Source organism: Erinaceus europaeus, chromosome 3, assembly GCF_950295315.1.
Source record: "Erinaceus europaeus chromosome 3, mEriEur2.1, whole genome shotgun sequence".
NCBI classification, from domain to species: domain Eukaryota; kingdom Metazoa; phylum Chordata; class Mammalia; order Eulipotyphla; family Erinaceidae; genus Erinaceus; species Erinaceus europaeus.
In genome coordinates, this window is record NC_080164.1 from 86,353,851 (window position 1) to 86,379,063 (window position 25,213).

Sequence of the window (25,213 nt, forward strand, 5' to 3'; positions counted from 1 at the left end):
ATGATATCCACATTGTATTTTAAATATCCACCCTTAGAAGTCTCTAATCCTTGAGTCTCCCATTCTATCCTTTTGGTAGGCAGGATCCCCTGAGATAGGAATAAATGTAGAAAGAGAAGGAGACATAGACCAGAGGGAAAGAGAAGAAACTGACAAAATACAACATTGGAAGGAGAGATATTTGCAGCAGTGCCCAACTGCTTGTGAAGTCTCACCTCTGTAGCTCAAGACCTGGAACCTGAACCCAGGTCCGAGAACATGGAAACATGTGCAGTCTACTGGGTGCTCCACCGAGGCACTTTAAATTCCCATTGTGATTATTGCCTCTACTAGCAAGTCAACTAAGCAAGTATAAAGTATCTCAAAGTAAAATTTTGCCTCAAATATCCCACTGAAAATGTTGCAGTTGAGACTATCATGGAAATCAGCATAGATTTAAAAAATAAAACATATTCTATAACAAGTTGACTGCATCAGAAAAATTTATAAATTAAATAATACTATTTCCATACTCAGGACAATAGGAAATGTCTCAGTTATGTTCTTATTATATTTATATTTTAATTTTTAAATTATATTTATCTATTTATATAGTAGAGATAGCCAGGAATCGAGAGGAAAGGAGAGAGAGAGAGAGAAAGAGAGAGAGAGAGAGAGAGAGAGACAGAGAGAGAGAGAGAGAGAGAGACCCAAAAGCTCTGCTTCACCACTCCTAAAGCTTTGGCCCCGCAGGTGGAGATGGGAGGTTGAAACCCAGGTCCTTGTGCATTTTAATATGTGTGCTCAACCAGGTGCACCACCATTCAGCCACTGATTATATTTATACATCAATATTTTCAATATTTTAGTTTATTGGAACTATAAAAATATGACCAAGAGTTGGAATAACTTGTTGTTTTCTTGGGTTGAACTTTGGAATGAATTTAAATGTTGTCAGTCTACAATCCTTTAAGACAAAGCTTTACATCAACAAGTTATCCCATGAGTACTTGTCAAATATATTAATGTGAAAAATGTTGAGGTTAATTTTATTGAAAATCATTTTTAATTGATTATTTGTTCATAATCAAATGGTTTGATGTTTTCTATAGTTGTATGACCACAGATAGTTTTTTCTCAGAAGCTCTAACACTAAGTTGTCACTAAATAGAGGGGAATTATTCTTATTTTCTAATTTATTTTATTTATTTATTTTTCCTGTTTTTACCCTTGTTTTTTATTGTTGTTTTAGTTATTGTTGTTGCTATTGATGTCATCATTGTTAGATAGAACAGAGAGAAATGGAGAGAGGAGGGGAAGACAGAGGAGGAGAGAAAGACAGACACCTGTAGACTTGCTTCACCACCTGTGAAGAAACTTCCCTACAGGTGGGGAGCTGAGTGCTCTAACTGGGATCTCTAAGCACCAGTCCTTGCACTTCGTGCCACATGAGCTTAACCCCCTGCACTATAGCCCAACTCCCGGGAAATTATTTTCACACACTAAAATTTACTTTTTATAGTCAATAATTTTACTCAAGTTTAAAACTGATATTCTGTTATCAGTTACTACTGAGGTCCATGGAGAAGAACACTTAGAAGCTTTTTTTTTTTTGCTTCCAGAGTTACAGCTGGGCCTCAATGTCTGCCATACGAATCCACTGCTCCTGGAGGGTATTTTTTCCCTTTTGTTGCCCTTGTTTTTTATTGTTGTTGTTATTATTGTTGTTGTTATTGCTGTCATTGTTGTTGGATAGGACAGAGAGAAATGGAGAGGAGAGGAAGACAGAGAGGGGGAAAGAAAGATAAACACCTGCAGACCTGTTCACCTCCTGTGAAGCCACCCGCCTGCAGGTAGGGAGCTGGGGGTTCCAACCTCGATCCTTACACTGGTCCTTGTGCTTTGTGCCATGTGCACTTAACCCGTTGCACCACCGCCCAGCCCCCAGAAGCAAAATTTTATTTCCTGCTTCAGTTACTGTGCATGAAAGAAAACTATCCAAAATTGAAAAAAAATTCAAATCATGAGTAATGTCCGTAGAGATAAAACATGTGTACATGTTTTAAAAGAAATATACGCATTGATCTTTTACCTAGATGTCCTAACTTCCTGGTCTTATTAATGTTTCATCTCATATCAGATAGTTTAAAGTCTCTCAACCAATGAAGATATTACCGTTTTTCTGGGCTCCTCCAGATTACAGGCATCTGGTAGGCTATTTGAACAGTTGGAATTCAGAGTCAGGTTTTTTTTTTCTATTTTTCAATTGTAAACAAAAATGAAAATAAGCAGTTGCACAGACTTCAAAAAAACATATTCTTTGGCAGTCAAAACTAATATTGATAATTTCACAGGTTTCAAACTAATATGCAGTTGCTATAGAGAAATGTTGAAAGTCCATCATATTCTGTTATGAATGTGTGTGTGTGTGTGTGTGTGTGTGTGTGTGTGTGTGTGTGTGTGTGTGTGTATGTGTGTGTGTGTGTGTGTGTACCCAGCCAGGCAGAACCTATGATAAAAGATACTGTAAGCTAGGCTCTTCTGTGATAAACCAATGAAGATGCCTATAAAGAGGAATATGATTTAGGCATCCAACATCAGTACAAGCAAGATGAAAGGGGAGGCAAAAACACTACTGAGATGGGGCTAATTTATTTACTCAGAAATTGATAAAGGCTGACAGGTTAACTAAGTCACTTTTATTACAGTTACAAAAAAACTTATTACAGTTACAAAAAACAGATGATATGTCTATGCTAAAACCCCTTACTGATAGACAATACTCTTTTAGAAAAAAATAGTACTGAAACAATAGCAGTTAAAAGGTAATACTTTAAAAGGTATATAACAGGGAAGCAATTACAGAACCAGACCTTACACCTTCTGCACCCAATAATGACCCTGGGTCCATACTCCCACTTGGTTAAAGAATAGGAAAGCTATCAGAGGAAGGAATGGGATATGGAGTCCTGGTGGTGGGAATTGTGTGGAATTGTACCCCTCTTATCCTATGGCCTTGTCAGTGTTTCCATTTTATAAATAAAAACTTTAAAAAAGATATTTAAATCCAGTAACCTAAAGTAAGTAAAATGAATTAACCAAAATTTGCATCTAACACTATTTTAAAACACCAAACCACTATGGAGAATGATGCCAGAAAACCAAAAACAGTTTAACATATTAAAAATGGGAATAAAGTGGGAGTCAGGCTGTAGCACAGCAGGTTAAGCGCACATGGCACAAAGCGCAAGGACCAGCATAAGGCTCGCGGCTCGAGCCCCCCCGCCCCCCCGCAGTGAAGCAGGTCTGCAGAAGTCTATATTTCTCTCCCCTTCTCTGTCTTCCCCTCAACTCCATTTCTCTCTGTCCTATCCAACAATGACGACAACAATAATAACTACAGCAATAAAACAACAAGAGCAACAAAAGGGAATAAATAAATAATAAAACATTAAAAATGGGAATAATAATAAACATTTTATAATACAAGGTATCAATATTTAAAAACCTCCATGCCTTACCATACCTTACCTTAATGCAGTCTATGTTCTGAAATGATGTTATCAGATTCATACATTTCTTTCCAGGTGTTTTAGTAAAGTAAGGATATATATTTATTATCTTACCTCAAACGCATCTTAACTAATTTCATTCTCAGGGTCAAAGGCTTTCTGAAAATATCTGCTCTGGGATGTTCATTATTAATAGTGTTCCTCTCTCGTTAATAGTTTATGGTGAGCTTCTCAGAATATTATGAGACAGTAAAAATTCTATTCCAATAAATGTGTCTATAGCAATAAATTGAATATAAGTTATAGTCTGTGTTTCACATTGATTTATGCTTGTTATAACAAGGAACTGTACAATAACTGTACAATCTAACAGAGTGCACCATGTGGTTGACTTGTGAGTGCATAAGATCAAGAAGTAAATCCAATTTGGTGAAAAAAGTGTAAACTGAGACAAAACTTACATTTCATTTCTTTTTTTAATATTTATTTATTCCCTTGTGTTGCCCTTGTTTTTTCTTATTGTTGCAATTATTATTGTTGTTGTTACTGATGTCGTCATTGTTGGAAGACAGAGAGGGGGAGAGAAAGACACCTGCAGACCTGCTTCACTGCCTGTGAAGCGATACCCCTTCAGGTGGGGAGTCCAGGGCTCTAATGAAGATCCTTGTGCAGGACCTTGCGCTTTAAAGGCACCACGTGTGCTTAACCAGCAGCGCTACCAACCGACTCCCATGATTTCACTTCTAAACCAACATTGAGTAGTATCCTCTCAATCAACTTATTTTCCAGAATATGTTTTGCCTGAGATAGACAAAAAGCACTAGAATGTGCTTCAGGAAATGAGTAGGAGCTAAAGGAAGGAGATAGACCATAGATTGGGTTCCACACACTTGGTCCATTTGCCTAGCTAATCAAATCCTACCTCTTCTCACTGCAGTCCTGTTATACATGCCACTGACAATTCATATTAGAATTGACAGGAATTCTCTTCAATTTTTAATTGTGATATCTGCAGTATTCCATGATTATACAATTTAAAAATTGTAATGACTTTGGAACAAATGTCAAGATAAAAACTGAAAAATTTAGTTTGACTTCATCAGATCCCTAAAGTATTAATGGTCAGTATTTTCAAATTAAATATAAAATATAAAGATAGCTGACCTAGTTGATTCAAGCCTTTGGGTATATTCACTTAGTCTTGGTCAATTATTTTTACCATCTATTTTCATGTTCTCAGACAGAAATACAAGTAAAAAATAACTAATTCACTGTAAGCTAACATTAAAACTTTAACTCTTAATAAAGACATCAATTTTAACTCTATGAAAAATTAGTTATTATCTTTTAAGAAATGTTGACATAGGACCAGGGGGTGGTGGTACACCTGGTTAAGCGCACAATTTACAGCGCACAAGACCTGGTTTCAAGCCCCTGGTCCCCACCTGTAGGGGGAAAGCATCACGAGCAGTGAAGCAGGTCTACGGGTGTCTTTGTGCCTCCCCCCCCTTTCTTAAGAGAAAGTAACCAACTACAACACTGAAGCTTTCTTTTTCTTTTCTTTTCTTTTCTTTTCTTTCCTCTCCTCTTCTTTTCTTTTTTTGCCTGCAGGGTTATTGCTGGGGCTTGGTGCCTGTACCACGAATCCACGGATCCTGGAGGCTATTTTTCCCCTTTTGTTGCCCTTGTTTTTTTTTTTTTTAAATCATTGTTGTGGTTATTATTATTGTTGTTATTGATGTTGTTGTTGGATAGGACAGAGAGAAATCGAGAGCAGAGGGGAAGAGAGGGGGAGAGAAAGATAAGACACCTGCAGACCTGCCTCACTGCTTGTGAGGTGACCCCCCCCTACAGGTGGGGAGCCAGGAGCTCGAACTGAGATTTTACCCTGGTCCTTGTGCTTAGTGCCATGTGTGCTTAACCCTCTGTGCAAACGCCCAACCCCAGTGCATCTCTCCCTTTCTATCTCCCTTTCCCTTATCAATTTCTCTCAGTCTCTAGCCAATAATAAATAATTTAAAAAAAGAAATGTTGATGTTGGCCTTTTATAAATGTTGGCATAATTTTATTAGGTTTAAAATGTGAAAATAGAAGGGACACATTCAAAATCATATATTGTGGGATGAATCAAATGAAATATTTAAGTACTTTCATCTATCAATAGTTTATTTTCGTCAATACAGCATGCCACACTACAGCTTATAGCAAGAATGCCTCACCCACAGGTGAGAAATGAGAAATTTTAAGGCCTATTGAACACAACATAATTTCACAGTGGGTCAGCACAAATTTATACAGTGCAGGTGTTTCCATAATTGGAGACCATTGGAAAAATGCACAGTATTTTATGCTCAACAATGTTCAAACACAGTTCCATCTGGGTACTTTGCTGATCTCATAGTAAAATGCCACTTACCGAAATGTAAAAATAATACAGGTAAACTCCAAATTTAATTATCTTGAAAAATGCTTTGCCTTCTTGCATACAGATATTTTTTGTTTCCTAATATACTTAGGGAAGTATAATTCTGACTTAACTGTGTATAAACATTTTAATAACATTTGTGATGACAAACATTAAATATCAAGGATAAAATATAGTATCTAAATGACCTAATGTATCTTTATAGATGGAAAAATAAAGTGAGATAATTTAAATTCTTAAAGTCCAATTTTTACTGTTAAACAAACCTAGAGTAACGGAGTATCCTTCTTCCTAATTATGCCATGTTTATATATTTCTAAGCATGCCTCTGTAGAATTTTTTGTAAGGCAATATTATTCTATCTCACCAAAACTATATCCACTCTTCAGGAAAAGATGGAATTGAATTTTTGCTTTACTGAGGTGATCATATATTAGATTTTAAATGGTGTTAATGTTTTCTTTAAAAGTTGTCATACATAAGTCAAAGATAGGATGATTATTTCTCAAATTAAAAAAAAATAAATCAAGGTAGCTGATAAAGAAATGCATATTCACGTACAGAAGCCAGACCTTCCACCTTCTGCAACCCACAACGACCCTGGGTCCATGCTCCCAGAGGAACAGAGAATAGGAAAGCTATCAGGGGAAGGGGTGGGATATGGAGATTGGGTGGTGGGAATTGTGTGGAGTTGTACCCCTCCTACCCTATGGATTTGTTAATTTATCCTTTCTTAAATAAAAAATAAATTAAAAAAAAGAAATGCATATTCACAAAATACCAATAGACTCCAAGCTTAGGAAACACAATGGTGCATTTGAATTAGCCCACATAAACATTGGCTACAAAAAGGGATAAAAAGAAAAGAGAACGAGAGAAAGGAAGAGAAGAAGGAAAGAAGGGAGGGAGAAAAGAAGGAAGAAAGGATGAAAAGAGAAAGAAAGAAAGAAAGAAAGAAAGAAAGAAAGAAAGAAAGAAAGAAAGAGAGAGAGAAAGAGAGAGAGAGAAAGAGAGAAAGGAAGGAAGGAAGGAAGGAAGGAAGGAAGGAAGGAAGGAAGGGAGGGAGGAAGGAGGGAGAGAGGGGGGACAAAGGACTTAGGTCCTATGAGCCAATAAGATAAACACTAGGTTTTTGTTTTTATTTTAACTCACATTATGAACTTTTTCAAATATAAGATATACACTATTTAAATCATAAGATCAAAGGTACCCTGCTTGGTTTAGATGGGACAGGTTGAATAATTTTGTGCATGTGTATGTGTGTGTGTTGCATGCCTGCAACACTTTCTCAACCCCACATCCATATGCCTCTTCCATCTCTGGGTTACTCTGTTTCTGGACATTTCTTGACATCTCTAGGCTTGTCTCTTTTCTTTCTAAGCTGAGGCACTATTTAATCTTGTTTCATTTGTCAGCAGGCTATGTATGACTTGATAAGTAAACTAGACATTTTGAGCAATTTATATATTGTATGAATTACAAATACTGCTCAGTAAAGATTAGTAGTCTAACTTTAATAATAGTATATTCTGCATATCTTTTTTATTTCTTTATGGGGGATTAATGGCTTGCAGTTAACAGTAAAAAACAAGAGTTTGCACATGTATAACATTTCTCAATTTTCCACTTACCAATTCAACCTCCACTAGGTCTCCTGCCTTGATGTTCCAGAACTTGAACCCTCTCCCCACCCGAGAGTCTTTTACTCTGATGCAAGACACCAACTCCAGTCCAAGTTCTACTTAGTGTTTTCTCTTCTCGTCTTGTTTTTCAACTTCTGCCTGTGAATGAGATCATCTCATATTCATCCTTCTGTTTCTGACTTACTTCATTTAACATGATTTCTTCAAGCTCCAACCCAAATGGGCTGAAAGTGGTGAAATCACCACTTTTAATAGCTGAATGGTGTTCCACTGTGTATACATAGCACACTGTCTTAGCCACTCATCTGTTGTTGGACATGTAGGTTGCTTCCAGGTTTTAACTATTACAAATTGTGCTACTATGAACATAGGTGTACACAAATCTTTTTGGATGGGTGTGTTTGGTTCCTTAGGATATATCCCCAGGAGAGGAATTGCAGAATCATAAGGTAGGTCCACTGCTCTGCATATCTTTAAAATATCACCATTTATTGATTGTGTGGCACATATGTCCCTGTAACATTTTTCCCTTCAGATAGAGAAAAGCAGAGAAAGTGAAAGAGATCACAGCACTGAAGGGGCAGTGGAGGCTGGTCTCAAAACTGGGTGATACACATGGCAAAGCAGCATACTATCCAAGTGAGCTGTTACACTCACCCCTCAGAGTCTTTTCTTACCTTCAGAAGGAGATAATCTGGCTGCTTAGATAACAGAATGATTTCAACCCTAAATCTTTTTTTCTAATTGATTTGATAATGATTGAAAAATCCGTTGGCTAAGAGGGATACAATTCCATACAGTTTCCACCACCAGAATTCTTTCTGTATCCCATCCCTTCCTTTGGAAGATTTCCTATTCATTACCCCTCTGGGGGTATGGACAAAAGATTTTTATGGGATGCAAAAGGTGTAATCTTACTCTATTACCCAAACAATAAGTCTAAAGCAAAAATGGTAATTTAAAAAAATTATTAAAGACTTAATAGTGATTAACAAAATTATAAAATAACAGGGATACAATTCCATACAGATCCCACCAGCAGAATTCTGTGTCCCATCCCCTCCACTGGAAGGCCTCATCTCCACCTGCGGGGGAGAAGCCTCACTAGCAATGGAGCAGTGCTTCAGTTGTCTTTTTCCTTTGTTGTCTCCCTATCTCTCCCACAATAATAAAAATAGGAAATACAGCCCTTGTTAAACCTTCAAATTAGCCTTAACTGAAACAATCATCTATAACTGTGGAAACTGAGCATCAGTCCATATAGATCTACATTTTATAAAAGATAGTTTAAAATACATGAAAGATTTGGCTCAAAAATAACCATTTTGTTTATTTGTTTATTGTTGCAGAACCAGGTTCTTATCTATGTGTCATTTCACCAAATTCAGTCGCTTTTCCATTGAGATAGACAGAATGAGGTAGAGAACCAGAGCACAACATAGCCCCAGAGCTCCTTCTGGGACTGGAATGCCTCTAGTTTGGTGAAGGTCCCAAACCTGCATTTTGTATATGGCAAGGTGTACACTATCCAGGTGCTCTATCTCTTCAGTCCCTCTTGAAAATTCCCATTTGGTGATGTGCTTTTATCTTTTGAAAGATATGTAATGGTTTCATGAGATTTCTATGATTTCCAATGCTAGTATTCTAAAATTTGAATTAAATATACTGAACAGTTTACCCCACATGCATGCTAGCTGTGGGGCTCAGGCAAAAATTAGGAAAGTCATGGGTCCCTTGGAGTATATCTAAAATAGACTTCCTTGCTTCTTCCAAGATGAAGAAATCACAAATCTTGTTTGCTATATTCTTACCTTTTAGTTCCTGATTAATAGACAATTTGATTTTTTTAAATATTTGTATTTATTTATTACTGGATAGAGACAAAAATTGAGAGAAGAGGAGAGAGAGAGAGAGAGAAAGAGAGAGAGAGAGAGAAACCTGCAGTACTACTCACTATTTGTGAAGTTTTCCCCCCTCAGGTGGGGACCAGGGGCTTGAACTTGGATCCTTGCTCACTGTAGTGTGTGTAATCAGGTGCGCCACCACTTGGGCCCCTTACTAAACAATTTATATTGTTTTGTATCTTAAAGCTTTTCAACCACCAAGTTGTAGATGTTACCATAATTCTATCCTCACTTCCCTTCGCAGATGACATCACCATTGTGTCTGGGAACCTAACTTCTCCAGAACCCTACCCCACTATGGAAAGACAGAGACAGGCTGGGGGTATGGATGGGCCTGTCAATGTCCCTGTCCAATGGAAAAGCAATTACAGAAGACAGACCTTCCACCTTCTGCTCCCCATAAAGATCTTGGGTCTATACCCCCCCACAGGGATAAAGGACAGAGAACCTTCTAATGGGCAGGATGGGATAGAGAACTCTGGTGGAAATTGTATGGAATTGTACTCCTCTTAACCCACAATCTTGTTGATCATTATCAAATCACTAATAAAAAATAATACTGAATAGTTGGTGAAATGTAAACAATATAATGATTTTAGGTAACTATGAAAAACTAAGAGAAGTGTACACTAATAAAGCAAATGGGGTATGTGAAAAATAGATTTCTGGATCAGTGTGATAACTCACCTATATGATGTATTTTGTCAGATTGCCTACTCAGGTTCCAGTCTATACCACCTCCTACACTAGATGAAGCTCTAGTATCTTCCCATCTCTATTTTTTTTTTCTCTCTCTCTCAAAAAAAATTTTTTCCCAATGTGGTTATTCTATTTTGAGCCAAATCAAATCAAGGTACATCAAATCAGTAAAAATAAATTTGAGGCATATCTTTGTTTTTGTTTTCTATTATTAACATTTTATTTTTCTAGTTAATCCAGCTAAGTCTTAGCATACAACAATGTCTTTATAAAAATATATAATGTAAGGGGGGAAGTCAATAAAATATTGAGCTGTCAGGAAAGTGATGGTGTATTTTCTTTCTTATGCAAAAATGGGTCAGGACTTTTCTGACAGTCCAATAGTTATTTAATTTTTTTATGTAGGGACCTGGTGAGTGTTCACCTGGCATAGCACATGCCCTCCATTCATAAAACTATAAGTTTGAGCCTTGGCACATGGGAGCACATTTTGAAATGCTCCAGGGAAATTTCACAGTTAGTGGAACAGTACTGTGTAGTCTCTTTCTCTCCTTCTCTTTCTCTCTCTCTCTCTTTCTCTGCCTGCCTTTCTCTCTGTGTGTCTCTCTGCTTCTCTCTTTCTCTCCTTCTCTGCCCCCCAACTTCTCCCCACCAAAAATTAATGGGTGAAAAAAAGAGGGGCCAAGGAGTGTTCTCTGTGGTGATGGTGAATACCTGGGAGTTCTTGGGTTCAGTCCCTGGCACAATACAATTATTTATTTATTTTATTTATTTTTTCCACAGAACTAAGATTCTACTATAAGTAGAAGAGACTAGAGCACCAGTCAGGATATCTGTGTTCTAAATTTTATTCTCACATGTGATATGGATATATTCATAGACCCAAGACATATTTCTGAGCTTAGTTTTTCTTCTGCCTTATTAGAAAATGTGATTTCTGAACATATTTGTTTGGATACACAAGTGACCTATCATGTCAAATCTCAGGGGTAGGCCTAGATGTATCAATATTTTCTTTATATGCCTATGCTTAAGGCTGCCAATGCTTTAGGTAGCCTGTGCCAACTTGTCAACTTACACAAGGGATTAAAAAAATCACTCTATGCAGTTCTATGGGTATGTGATATGGAGTGAGTTTCCTTTGCTTTCATTCAGATGCTTGCTATTTTTGTGAGTTAGCTGTAAGATTAGGAATATGTAAGATTAGAACTATGGGAAGAAAAAAAATCTCCAGAGACGCCTAGATTAAAACAAAGGTATGCACTATTTCAGAATACTTTATCCCAGGCAAAGTGAACACTTCCACCCTGAGGGTTTCAGTTGCCAGGTAAGGGAATTAGAAATTATTGAGTTATTCCTGTTATTTCCAAAATCGGTGTCTTCTTGAAGAAATTATATAAACCAGTCTTGCCAGTGAAGCCACCTAGAAAAGAGATAAAGTATAGCATGTTAGTCTCACTTGACTAATCAATCACATTAGCTAAAACAGGCAAAAACTGTGTGTGGTGGATCTTACCTGTCAAATAGTTATTGAGTATTTGCTGCCTCCTGGTATTCTTCTATGCTCTGAAGAATCTACAATGAGATCACAACCCTTCTGCCTGCACAGTGCTTATAGACACCAGAGAGGGGGACAGAGGGTGAGAATAGCTCTTACTTTTGGTTGCATATGTTTGTTCAAATCTCATACACTCCTGGTAGTTTTTAAATTATGACTATTTTAACGAGAACATTTCACTCCCAGTCTTGTTCTTGGGTTAACAATAAGAAGCATGAGTGCAATTTCATGGTAGGGTACATGTTTTAGACTAGTTTATGTGAGACTTCACAGTAAATATTGAATGTGATCCAAGTTTTTAAACATACAGTCACTCTGAATCAGGATTACTCAATATTTGGAGCATAAACACTTCAGTACCATTGCCATACATGGACTTTGTTAGAGTTTTTGAACAAGTGGAAAGGGTTTTCGATTCCCATTCAACCGGTTCTCTAAGTCCTAACAAAGTATTCTCACAGTGCTTCTTGTTTTAGTGGACTTGAAATTACTATTTCTTTTTTAAAAACTTCTTTTTTTAAAAAGATTTTATTTATTTATTAATGAGAAACATAGTAGGAGAGAGAAAGAACCAGGCATCTCCCGGGCACATGTGCTGCCGGGGATTGAACTCAGTACCTCATGCTTGAGAGTCCAATGCTTTATCCACTGCGCCACCTCCTGGATCACGAAAATTACTATTTTTTAAAGGAAGGTTTTCCTACCAACGAATAAGATTATACACTAGGGATCAATGCAGTCTCAGAATAACTACATTCTTTTTTCTTCTCACTCAAAATAATATAGATTGTTCTCACACTCACAGAAGAGTTTTGTACAATCCATGGTCATAAACTGTGATATAAGAAAGGAATAAATTAGCACTACTTTTGTTTCTAGAATAAGTTTTCTACTGCAATCCACATAATTCTTTATTTTTCTTTGTATTGATAATGACCTTAAGTAATTGGGAATTTGTATTATTTTTGTTAGCTAGTTTAAACATATTATTACATTATAAACATAGGTATTTCAGATCTAGAGACTTAATAGGAGATATCTAGTGTCACTTTAGTTTGTAAAACAGAGTTCTCAAAAAATATCTTCTTTAAAAATGAACTTAGTGTATCATCTATTTGTTCAGTGATGTGATATGTTTTCTCCAATCAAAATCCTTCCATCTTAGTGGGGAAATGCCTTGTCGGTTTAACCACTGCATCTTCTTGCTTTGTTGATTCTTTTACTATCATGTGGACAGATTTGGATACATTTAAATCTAATTAGGAGGAAAATTAAAATAACTTAAGAGGTAAAAATACCTGAATGCATTGTTTCTTTTCTCTAGTGATATATTTGCGAATGTTGGTGTGCAGTGAGACAGAGGTGGAGATGAAGACAATACAAAAGAAACAGAAAGTGAAAATTTTACAGAAAATTAAGCCATGCAAAAAACAGGTGAGGGGGTTGGGTAGCAGCACAGTGGGTTGAGTGCAGGTGGCAAAGCCCAAGGACCAGCATAAGGATCCCGATTTGAGCCCCTGGCCCCCACTTGTGGGGAGGTTGCTTCATAAGCAGTGAAGCTGGTCTGCAGGTGTTGGTCTTCCTCTCCCCCTCTCTGTCTTCTGCTTCTCTTTCAGTTTCTCTCTGCCCTATCCAACAACAACAACTATAACAACAATAACAATGACAGCCATAACAAGGGCAACAAAAATGAGAAAAATAGCCTCCAAAAGCAGTAGATTCACAGTGCAGGCCACCCTCCTCTCCCCCAGCTTCAGCGATAACCCTGGAGGCAATAAATAAATAAATAAATAAATGAAAGAAGGAAGGAAAGAAATTAGCTTCTTTTTAAATTTTTTGAAAAATTTTAATAGTAGTTTAATAGTGATTAACAAGATTGTAAGATAACAGGGTGCATAATTCTTTTTTATTATTCTTTTTTAAATTTATTTATAAAATGGAAATATTGACAAGACCAGAGTATAAGAAGGGTACAATTTCACAAAATTTCCATTCCCAGAACTCTGTATTCCCTCCCCTCCCTTGAAAGCTTTCCTATTCATTATCTCTCTGAAAGCATGAACCCAAGATCATTATGGGGTGCAGGAGGTGGAAGTAACTTCTCCCTGAACATAGGCATTGGCAAGTTGATCCATACTCACAGCCTGTCTCTCTATTTCCCTAGTGGGGCAGGGCTTTGGGCAGGTGGGGCTCCAGGACTCATTGGTGAGGTCCTCTGCCCAGGGAAGTCAGGTCAGCATCATGGTAGCATCTGGAACTTGGTGGCTGGAAAAGCATTAAGATATAAAGGAGAAAAGATTGTTAAATAATCAGGAACATAAAGGCATGAATACAACAGAAATTAGCTTCTTTTTAGAAGCCAAAGTCCTCTGATATTCTTATCTGGGAGGATCTTTATTCAAGTTCCCCAAACCTGGATGTTTTCCCTAAACGTGTATGCTAAGAGTTGGGTCTATGGTAGATGACATCTAAATTTGATTTTATATTACCCTTGAAAGCAAGATCCTGTGGACTCCTTAATTCATTGTTCTGTCTAATTACAGTTTGCGCATTACCCTACCTTCTCAAATTACTTTTTGGTTATTTTGTTGCGAGCTACTTGCAATGCTGAATTTAGCTTAGATATTTCTTTTATTTCAATCCTGTCTGTATTGGATACTAATATCACAGTATATTTGATCATATTATATTTAGTATTTATTGTGGAGACTGGCAAATGGGATGCAATACTTAAACCTATATATTGTGAGTATTTATAATAAAATGCCTTTGTTGTTGTAGTGTATTAAAGTTTCTATGATGCTTTCACTTTTAAAACATACTGGGTCACATGATGATTATAGAAAAAAAAACCTTCATCTAATTTTTTAAAACATTGCCTATATATATTGATAATTATCATTGTCTTCCAATATCAGTCTTTAAGATTGTTTTAACCATTTGAACACATTTTATATTGAGTAACTCCTTTTGACAAGTCCTCTGTGTTTCCCTAACAACGCTGGTTAATGATAAGAGACTCTGACAAAGCAAATGACATTAAAATTCCTATTTTGGAGAGGGGGCTGAATATAAGCAAATAGATTAAAAATCTATTTCTGCTATCCTTTGCTGTCATTCCTCTTCTCCTATATTTTTATTCAGTTTCCAGATCTGTACACTTTTCTACATAAATTCAGATATATACACTTCAAGAGCAGTGGAAACAGGCCTGTGAAGAGTGTTACATTCTCTATTTGCAAAACAGTCTCAGTTATATAAGGCACTGTGAGTTCTGTCAGCTGCCCTCACCTCCAGCATCTGTTGCATCTGTCTGTGCACCAAGCTCCAAAGGTGACTGAGCTCTTGGGATGGCTAAGGTTTCTGCCAGGGGAAACGCACAATTACAGTAGTCTAACCGCAGTCTGACCACAGAACAAGAAACCCTGAGATCAGTCTGGAGGACCTGTGTGCCCCCTGCCACCTGCAGGCCACCACCTGTTCCCACTCTGGTGACTTGGATACTATGTGGGACTCAGCTGGGGTCATGGGCCAGAAGAACTTCCTGCTCTCCAAGGTTTCCAATTACTCAAGGGTATCTTTATCATAAAACTACCATTTCCCTTTTTAAATTAAATTTGCTACCTTTATTTTTTAGTTGACTCTCAGTGATCAATTTGGTTGTGTTCTTGTGGAAGGTGGATTTTTTGTTTGTGTCTTTGTTTCTTTATCTTTGAAGATATATATATATTTTTTTTCTACATACTGGGTAAGATATTTGAAAATTGTTACCAAAAAATCACATCCATTTGGGCAAAACAAAAAAGAAAAGTAATTGTTCATAACACTGATCTTGGATTTATTTATGCCTACATTACATGGACTTGAATGACACATTTCTGCAATACTAATTCCAGATGCATCACAATACAATGGCCAAAGTCAACATCCTTGACCTAACTGAACTGAAAACATGAGGTAAGTGCTATGAGGCAATTTTTTCTTTAACCTTTACCATAAAAAAAGAAAAGAAAGAAACTTTGATTAAGCAATTGGGGGGTTCTATACTGATAACATGAAAATCAGAGTTCAAGTTTCTTTCTACCTTTTATTTTCTAGACAAGAACTTAAGGAGAGAGAGTAAGTACTTCTATGTTTTCTTTGGAATGTCTTAAAATATTTTTGTCTTAATTTTTTTTCCCATGAAATAAAGTTTTACTGCTTTTCTGACTGGAGTAACAAGCAATTGTCAATACATGCACAGAGAAAAAGTATCATGAGTGAAAGAGGGGATGAAGAAGAGAAGAAACAAGAGAGGAAGGAAGAGACAAAGAAGACAGGAGTGGCTAGGTGGAAGAAGGAAAAAAAGAGGGAGTGTGAGTAGAAACCCAAAGTCGATTGAGTAGATTGCACTTATCACAAGACAGAGATGGTGGGGGAGGGGTAAACATCAAATAATACACCCTTCCATTCACATACAAAGAAGGTAGATTTAAAGAAGAAGAAGAAGAAGGAGGAGGAGGAGGAGGAGGAGGAGGAGGAGGAGGAGGAGGAGGGAGAAGAAGAAGAAGAAGAAGAAGAAGAAGAAGAAGAAGAAGAAGAAGAAGAAGAAGAAGAAGAAGAAGAAAAGAAAGAAAGAAAGAAAGAAAAAGACAGTTCTGCTTAATTCCATCCATATTCTGAACTACGGAGAATGCCTTGTTTAGTGGTACCTGATTTGAAGAATTTTGGAGGCCTTTACAGTTTAGCTTTCTCTCTGAACAATATTTAAAGTTGGTTCTTATCTTGTTCCACACACAAGCAGGATCCTTTTGCTGTGTAGTTTGACAAAAGTGTTTTTCTCCTTACACATATAGGTACATAAAAAAGTCATTTTTTTCTATTATGGAATTTCACTGACAACATTTGGTTTCCTTATATACACTGAATTTGTGTAAAAACATAAGCATCCAATGGTAACTAAAATTGCAAATTGCAGCAAGGGACCTCTGATTCACAAGCATGTTTTCTTTTAATCAAAGACACCTGTTTTTTTTTTTTTTTAATCTTCTGACTCAACATGATTTAGAATAATTTTTTCATTCTTTACTTTCTCCTTTATGTACCTTTTAATAGAAGATCGAGCTTACTTTTCTATAGCTGGTATCATCAAAATGCATTGCTTCCCCCCAACTCCCAAACCAACGAAATAAACAACATTCATGTAAGGAAACTATAACTTAAGCAATTCACAGAGTATACAAACATTTATCGGTACAAAACCTGCAACATGAGGTTTTTTTTTTCTTTTTTGTGAAATTTTTAACAGTGTTTTCTCAAACCTTCAAAGCTAACCTTGATGGTTTGCTAAAGTAATTGAACCACTCTTGAGTTGTTTTATATAGGACATCTTATCTTTCTTTCATTACGGGGGCTACAGCTTCTTTTCTATTCCCATGAAATCCATGTACACACTTTAGAAGCCCTCCTGAACAAGCTTGCTTCTAACTTTCACAGAGCCCTTAGCACAATTTGAATACGAAAGAGATACTGAATAAAAAGCTTTAATCTCTTGTCTGTTCTGCTGCTTTCTCACATCCCCTCATCGCCTCCTCTTCCAAGGGCTTTTCTGTGTGAGTAAAGTGAACACTTTCTGTTGAAAGTGAAGTGTAATGCTCAAGACAATGTGTTAGCTGGGGCTGAGATCGGAAAGTGGCTCCTGTAAATCTTCTCTGTCAAAATGTAGCTGCCTCCGTGCAGCACTGCCTTATGTTTAAGCCTTTGCAGGTAAAAGATTAGTAAAGAGCTCTCCGTGAACAGAAAATCATTCAATCAGCAGAATGTACGGGGAGTATCAAATGTGCTCTCTTCCTCAAATACTGTGGGGCTCGCTCCTCTGATACCTCTTCCCCTTGGTGAGCTGGAACTGCTTGAAAGGCTTTTCTGTTCTCTGGTCTCTTGTCAATTTGAATGCCAGGAAATGAGCCCCCTTTGTGAGATTAATTAATAGCAGGAGCGGATCGGCCTAGCCCAATCGCCACGCAACGGAGCTGTAATTGCTACTTTGTGGAAAGAGAAGGAAAAAAAAAGAAAGAAAAAAAAGTTTGGGTTGCAGTTTAAGAAGAGGGTTTAAGGAAAGTTCTTTGAACTAGAGGTCTCAGTGCACTGGATTAAGGCAAGAAGCAAGGAGGCCTTTGAAGTTTGTTAAGAGGTTTTGGAAGGGAAAAAAGTTGGGTGGCAAATGGGAGCTGGCACATCAAAAGGGCTTGCCCCTCTCCTCACCTGCTTGGCTTCAGAATAGGGACTTGGGGCTGGAGAGCAGCCTTGCAGGTTAAATGACCAGCTGGGAAGGCTGTGGGTGGGTGACTATTCCAGCCGAGATTCGAGAGAAACACATTGTTGATACATCGCACAAGCGTATTACATGGGCACACTCAGTTTAATGGTGCTGTTTTATGACTTTGCCTTTCACAACACGTACAGAATGAATATATACATTAATACGTGCACGCGTGCATGTGTGTGTGTGTGTGTGTGTGTGTGTGTGTGTACTAGACAATCCTGGGTCTGAGCTTTTATCCTTCTATACCACTCCCCCTTCTAAGTTCTTCAAAGACATTTTACAGAGTTTTTCTCCTTATCACTTAGCACTGATGTCCCGATAAAAGGGAAAGGAGATAAGACTATTACAGAAATCATCCCCATGCCCTGTCTGGAAATACAAATTTGCATCTGCCATCTATTCTCTACAGAGGCAATATCGCCCCCATGGGGTTGAAGCTGATTCTTGGAGGTGGGGGTTGGGGTGAAAAATTCTTTAGAGATTATAATACTTTATGACTCCCTAAATGGCGGTAGTGCAACAAGAGATAGATGGCGTGTGTTTGCTAAGACAATTTTATAGGAAGGGACAATGAGAAATAAAATGCAGAAAAGATTCTTGAAGGACTGTATCAAAAGCAACTCTGAGTTGTATGGTGTATGCAGATGTCTAAAAAGTTGCCTGAATTTCATTTCGTGTGCATGGTATATAGACCACGAGTGAACTCAAGCATGTGGTTTGATATTGTGCTTTTGCATTGCATAGGTTTGTTTCAAATATACCTTTGAATCTAATATCAAAGTTTTAAGCTTGAATAGGTTTCAACTCATACCATTAAAACTTGTCCATAATAGGGAAGGAGAACTCAAAGTGCAATGTGGACTGTGCATGGTGTATTGCATCAAAACAAAGGACTTGGAGTCCAGCGTTAGCTCAGTGAGTTAAGTGCCCCTGGCGCAAAACACAAGGACCAGAGGAAGGATCTCAGTTCAAGACCCCCCCCCCTCACTTGCAGGGGAGTCAATTCACAGGCGATAAAGCAGGTCTGCAGGTATCTTTCTCTACCCCTTTCTGTCTTTCTCTCCTCTCTCCATTTCTTTCTAACCTATGCAATGACCTATGCAATAACAATGGCATCAACAAGAATAACTACAACAATAAAAAAAAACAAGGACAACAAAAAGGGAATAAATAAATGTAAAAAAGAAATAAAAATTTTTTAAAAAAGGACTCTGGGGAGGGAGGCAGAGGGAGAAGTGGAAGAGAATAATGTGATCCTGGTGCATAATGAAATTATACTCATATGTCAATGGCTGCATTATCAAGCATTAACACCCCTCAATAAAAAAAATTAAAAAATAGAATGGTCCAGGAGGTGGTGGGCGCAGTGGCTAAGGCACTGGACTCTCAAGCATGAGGTCCTGAGTTCAGTCCCTGGCAACCAGTTGAACCACAGTGATGTCTGGTTCTTTCTCTCTCTCTCCTATCTTTCTCATTAATAAATAAATAAAATTTTTATTTAAAAAATAAGTAAATTCCCATCACACAAAAATTCTTCTAAAAAAGCATATGAATTTTCCTCAGTTTTATTTTTCTTGGGGAGGGGTAGTTGGTAGAATATACACTGATTTACAAATGCAAATCTTACCCATTGATAGTTTGTATACTTTTTATCTTGTCTAATATAGTTAAGTGTTCATTTCAGATGATAGTCATTATTTAAGTAGAGGGAGAAAAAATACCTTCGTATTTTATTGAGTGATAGAATTAAGTAAGAATTCTTAAAGTCCCTCTATTATCACTTTGAACACAACCTCCAGACATACACTTTTAATGTAGCTAAATGTGAGAATATTTAGGTAGATACTCTAATAAGGAGAAAAATCTTGGCTTTCTATGTTTTAAATCTGTATCAGTGCTGCACTATCTGTATTAATAACAAAAGTGCTTGACAATCAAGATTCAAACCCAAACTAGACAGAATATACCAGAAACTTTCTATGCTTGCCCTGTAGTTAGCTGCCATGTTTTTGGGCACTGTCATCACTCAAAGTACTCTCCACTGACCTTCAAAAGAAGTTCTGGAGGCTTTGGCTTAGGGGAAATATATTATATAGCAATATGTATAGGAAGCTATGCCTTCTTTTTTTCCATGTCTTTGGTCTCCTGTGTTCAGAAAGATATTCAGTAGAGAGACAGCCTCTGCAAAGCATGGTAGTGACATTTCAGGACTTCCTTTTCATTGACATCCAATGTTCATGCCTCACAAGCAGGTTGGCCCAGACTAGCGAACAGTCTACAAGGAGGAATCAATAAACCTTGTTGACTGACCACATTGGTGCACCCATCATATCAGCCCATGGACTTTTCAGCCTCATTATAGAATCATCTTGGGGGACCTGCCATTTTGAAAGTTTAACAAACATTTTCAATACATTCAGCAAGTGAATGAAGTAACTAGTAAGTATAAGTCCATTGTCAGAATTCCCAGTCCCCAAACCTTCCAAATTTACAGGAGTACGTGTGTCTGTTTCTAATGAATGATCACATCTGATGGCACACCTTCCTGATAAGTCATTCCACTCCATGTATAAGAGAAATTATGTACATATAGAAATATGTTCAACATAATTGACTTGAGAGACATTTTTTACAGTGATGCCTGTACTCAAGTCTACTAGCTTGAGGTTGCAGAAGATATATGTAATCACGCTCATTAAGGAAAACAGGCATATATTCAATTACCATCCTACTGCCAATGCAGGAAACAAAATAGCTTCTTATTTTATTATATCAAATATCTTAGTTGATGCCATGCATGTTAAAGTTTACCACTCCTTGAGGCTTGCAAAAAAAATATCTGGAGAATTATAATTGCACGCACATGTTAATTATGAATTAGATTCGGCATTTTCAGATAACACCCCAAATTGTGAAGAGAAGACAGTGGTCTCCCAACATTTGCAGGCCAGTTTGATTATAGGTATAGTACAGGCATCCATGTTAGTTCTCTCTGATAAAGACTCCGTTTCCCTGTTGGATCTCTGAGAGAGACACTTAGCATTGTTTTTCACTAACAATTTCTTTGCTTCCCTAGAGATGCCTTAATGAGCCCCTTGGACATGGCCAAAGGCAATCTTGTTTTCTGGGCCAGTGAGGTGAAAAGTCAAAGCTTTAAGACCAGGCAAGTAATAATTAATAAGGTATCTTTGATTCATCTCAATTCATTAACAAATTTACAAGTTGAGCATCTTTAAGAAGTGAAGTGTTAGTCTGTCATTTCATTTACAAGTATTGAATGAAATGTCCATGCCAAGGTATGTTAAAAAAATTAGCCTACAACGAAAATAAATGAAAGTAGAATACTAATTGGGAGAAAGCAACTGACAGATACTGCAAAAGATTGATTTTAGGGAAAGTGGAGAAATCTGTTTTCTGTTTATTTTAAGGACAGGAAATGAATACAGATTAGAAATGTATAGGCAGCATTTGGTAATGTTTTCACTAGATATTTGATTTGCCTAACTTTTCCCCAGATTTTAGACTGGATGACAGTTATCAGAGTTTGTTTTGGGTCTAATAGTTGAACTTTCTTGGATCAAAACTCTTGAATTGAGAGCATTTGCTATGCCTCCCAGGAGAAAAGTAATTCAAGTCCAAATGCTGCATTACTATAGAAAGAAATGCTGTTGTTTTTGTAGGCAAAGTAGGGCTGAGATGAGGTGGTCAAATTTCTGTTAGCTTGTTTTTTTTCCCTAAGAAATTGCTTTGAACTTAAAAAATATTGTTCGATTTGGATTTTTAGAGATCTTGCAATGTTACTACCTTATTATATCCTATATTATTACAGCTTTTGTTACAATGTTATTTATTTAAAAATGACAGGATGAACCAGAACATCACTCTGGCATATGTGATATTGGGGATCAAACTCAGAGCCTCACATCTGAGAGTCCAGTAATTTGTTGTGCCGCCTCAGAGTTCACAACTCTTATTATTTCTTAAATGTGCTATCTGGGTTAATGCATATATATATCTATAAATATACAGGTGTGTATATCTGCATGTATTATTCTTACCTGTGAAAAAAAAAGAGCAAAAACTATATTCCTAAATAAGAAATAATAGTTTCAAACAGTTGTATGAGAATGAAACCACCCAGAGACTGAAAGGAAGCATAGAGTACTGTGTGTTTACATTAGGCTGCTCCATATACTGCCTTCCCTTTTAGTGTGGGGGAGGACATACCTCATTTGCATTTGTTGTGTCCCAGGCTTGCTCTGGGTCTGTCTCCACAGTGAGTAAGGTGACTGTGGAGAGCAGCTTGGGGCTGAAATACAGGCTACTGCAAAGTCAAGCTGCTTCCCTAATCAGCTTTGCTGGGACCACTGCGTGAGAGCTTCTGTGAAGACATTTTGATAATAATATACACTATCTCCTGGAAAAACTGTCTACATTGTACATGGGCTGGAGTCAAAGGACTCAATCCTTTATAGGAATTTTAGAAATGTAGCAGTGAGGTTGCAGTGACATCTAAAGGCAGAATCTTCAACTTGTGCTGCACTTCTGAACAGCTTGCTCTCCCCCCCCCCCAAATGCTTCTAATTGCAAGCTTCTAACAAATTTCTCCTAAAATCTGAACAAAGCACTCTTACCAGATCTTCTCTTTTTTCAGTCTACTATCTCAGTGGGAATTGTTCTGTTATCGGTGAAAACCGTTCTTATGATCCCAATTTCAGCACTTTTATCACTGCTGACAGATTATCTTCTCTGTCTTCCTACCTTTACAAAGTAAATATTTGACAATGTATCTTGGGGCAAACCTCATAAAATATGTAAGCCACACCTTAAGGAGAGTCTCTGATGCCACTGTGCCAAAATCTAGCCTTAGGTAAATAACTGCCTCTCTACTGACCTGAAGGGATAACAAGGACTAACTAGAGTCTCAAATTATCACCACAAAAAATGAATGACTGCCTTCCTAATTGGAAAAAGAAAATTTACCTTTTAAATTTTGGGTGCACACATTTCAACTATGCTACTTTCTACTACTTCAAATTGCCTAGAACTACTATCCTGTGAGGAGGGTTGGGGATTGACATGCCATGGTTAACTACCCCCCCCCCCCCCCCCAGCATTCTCCTATCTCACTGACCTCTTCTTTTGTTTCAAACAGGCTAGAAAGTTTCTCCTTGAGGAGTTCAGTGAATCTAAATGGGGCCTGCTTTAATTTGCCTTTAACATTCCTGGAACCATCAAATGCTTCTCATGGGCAAGAAAACTAAACCACTACCATAAAACAAGAGCCTATTTGACAGGCAGGTGATTCACAATAATATTCAAATGTTTTCTTAGCTCTTCTCATTGAAGAGATGAAAGTAGTTTTGTTGTTGTTGTTGCTTGTTTGTTTCCTTTTATGATTTTTTTTCCTTATCTTTTTTACGAATAGTTGGAAGATAATGACTCTAATAGTATAGGTTCTTTCTTTCATCTACCACCCTGGCCTAAGAGTAATCCTGGCTTTGGGGATCTAAAATTTCCTAAAGATGTATTAGTGTCGTATACACATGTGCCCTTGTATGCCCATAATCCTTTTCACTAGCGTCTTAGCTGCATGCTTTGTATTTAAATTTTCCTTCTGACCAAGTAAATCCCTTTGGATGAAGTGACAGGATCTTTTCAGCACCCATAGCTGGTGACAGCTGGTGGAGAGTCTCTGAAAGCCTGCAAAGTGTTCCTTCCTAGCTTTCTTATCCCAGTGCCAGCCACCAGCTGAGCGATTTGTTAGTTCTCCCTTCAGGCATCAGTCAGTTGAAGAGGCTCACAGTTAAATGCAAAAGAAGTATAATAGATATTAATATAAAAGACAATATCTGTGCTTCTGGCTTAACCATGCCTTTAATTAGGTACTTATTTACTATATGTGAACATGGAACCTTTTCATTAATTCTGGTGTAGCCCTTTATTAATACTGTATGAAGTATATCCTGGCATCGGAAATTCAGTGAAAAACATGCCTTTGAAAGCAGTAATTGTCGATAACCTTTGAAAGAACAGCTCACAGAGCCAGATGTTTGCTGTTTTCTCCTTCTTCAGAAAGTTTCCTTGTGAATCTATAACTTGCAATACATTCTGCTATTTCAAATAAAAACTGAAAGGTGTCCCCTTTTTGGGGGGGGAGGGTCTCTCTGGCAAGTCACCATTGTTAGATTAAGTAATGAGGTAATGAGAAAGATTCAAGCTAAGAAACAACTTTGAATTAATGTGAGCATTTGTAGTATGTTGGCCTCTGTGTGTGATTTTTTTCCCCCTTTTAGTTTCAGTTGGTCACCTAACAAGATGCCATTTCTGTATTTTCTGGAAAAAAGCAAAATAAAATGTTTTCAGGGAAGCAAAAGTTATTAACCATTTTAAAGCAGCATTTTGTTGTTCTGACATATATATATATATATATATATATATATATATATATATATATATATTAAAGTTAGGTTCCTAAAATACGTAAGTATCCTCCTAGAGGTTTACATGGAGTAGAACATAAAAATAAAATGCAATCTTATGTTCTTATGTATTACTTGTAAGGAATACCTGTTTATACAGCTCCTATTTGTTTCTTATAATTTTAATTTTTTTACCTTAATTATTTTATCGTGTAAAAAAGAAAGTTAAGAGATTATTTTCATCAATTGTGTCTATCTTTATAAAAATATTCCATAAACTTGTGATCTGAGAGGGGAGGAAGATTTGTTGCTATTATTTAAAATATCCACAGGGAGATATGACACGCATAGATTAAATCGAAGGATTGCCGTGAGTACTATTCTCTCAAGTTTTGCTTGAGATAGGTAATTTGAAAATGTAAAACTAAGAGAAAATCCATCATCATCTTTCTGTTTTGACAACATAAAAATATTAATGAAAAGGAAAACTTTCCCACACATGTTGACATGTGAGTGAGAGTATATGTATACATATTTTCTTTTCACAGTGGTTGTTTTAATGGACATAACTTTTCTGTTAAATCAATCTGACATTACAAGAACTATTTAAGAGCATTGGATATTGTATTTCATGCTATTAATCAGTTTTACAAAAAGGGGCACTAACATAATATTAGTGAAAAATAAATTCTTCGCCTGCTAATGAAAAACCATAACACAATTTGGAATTTTAAAGCCTGCATTTAATTTTCTTTGTCATTCTATATGTA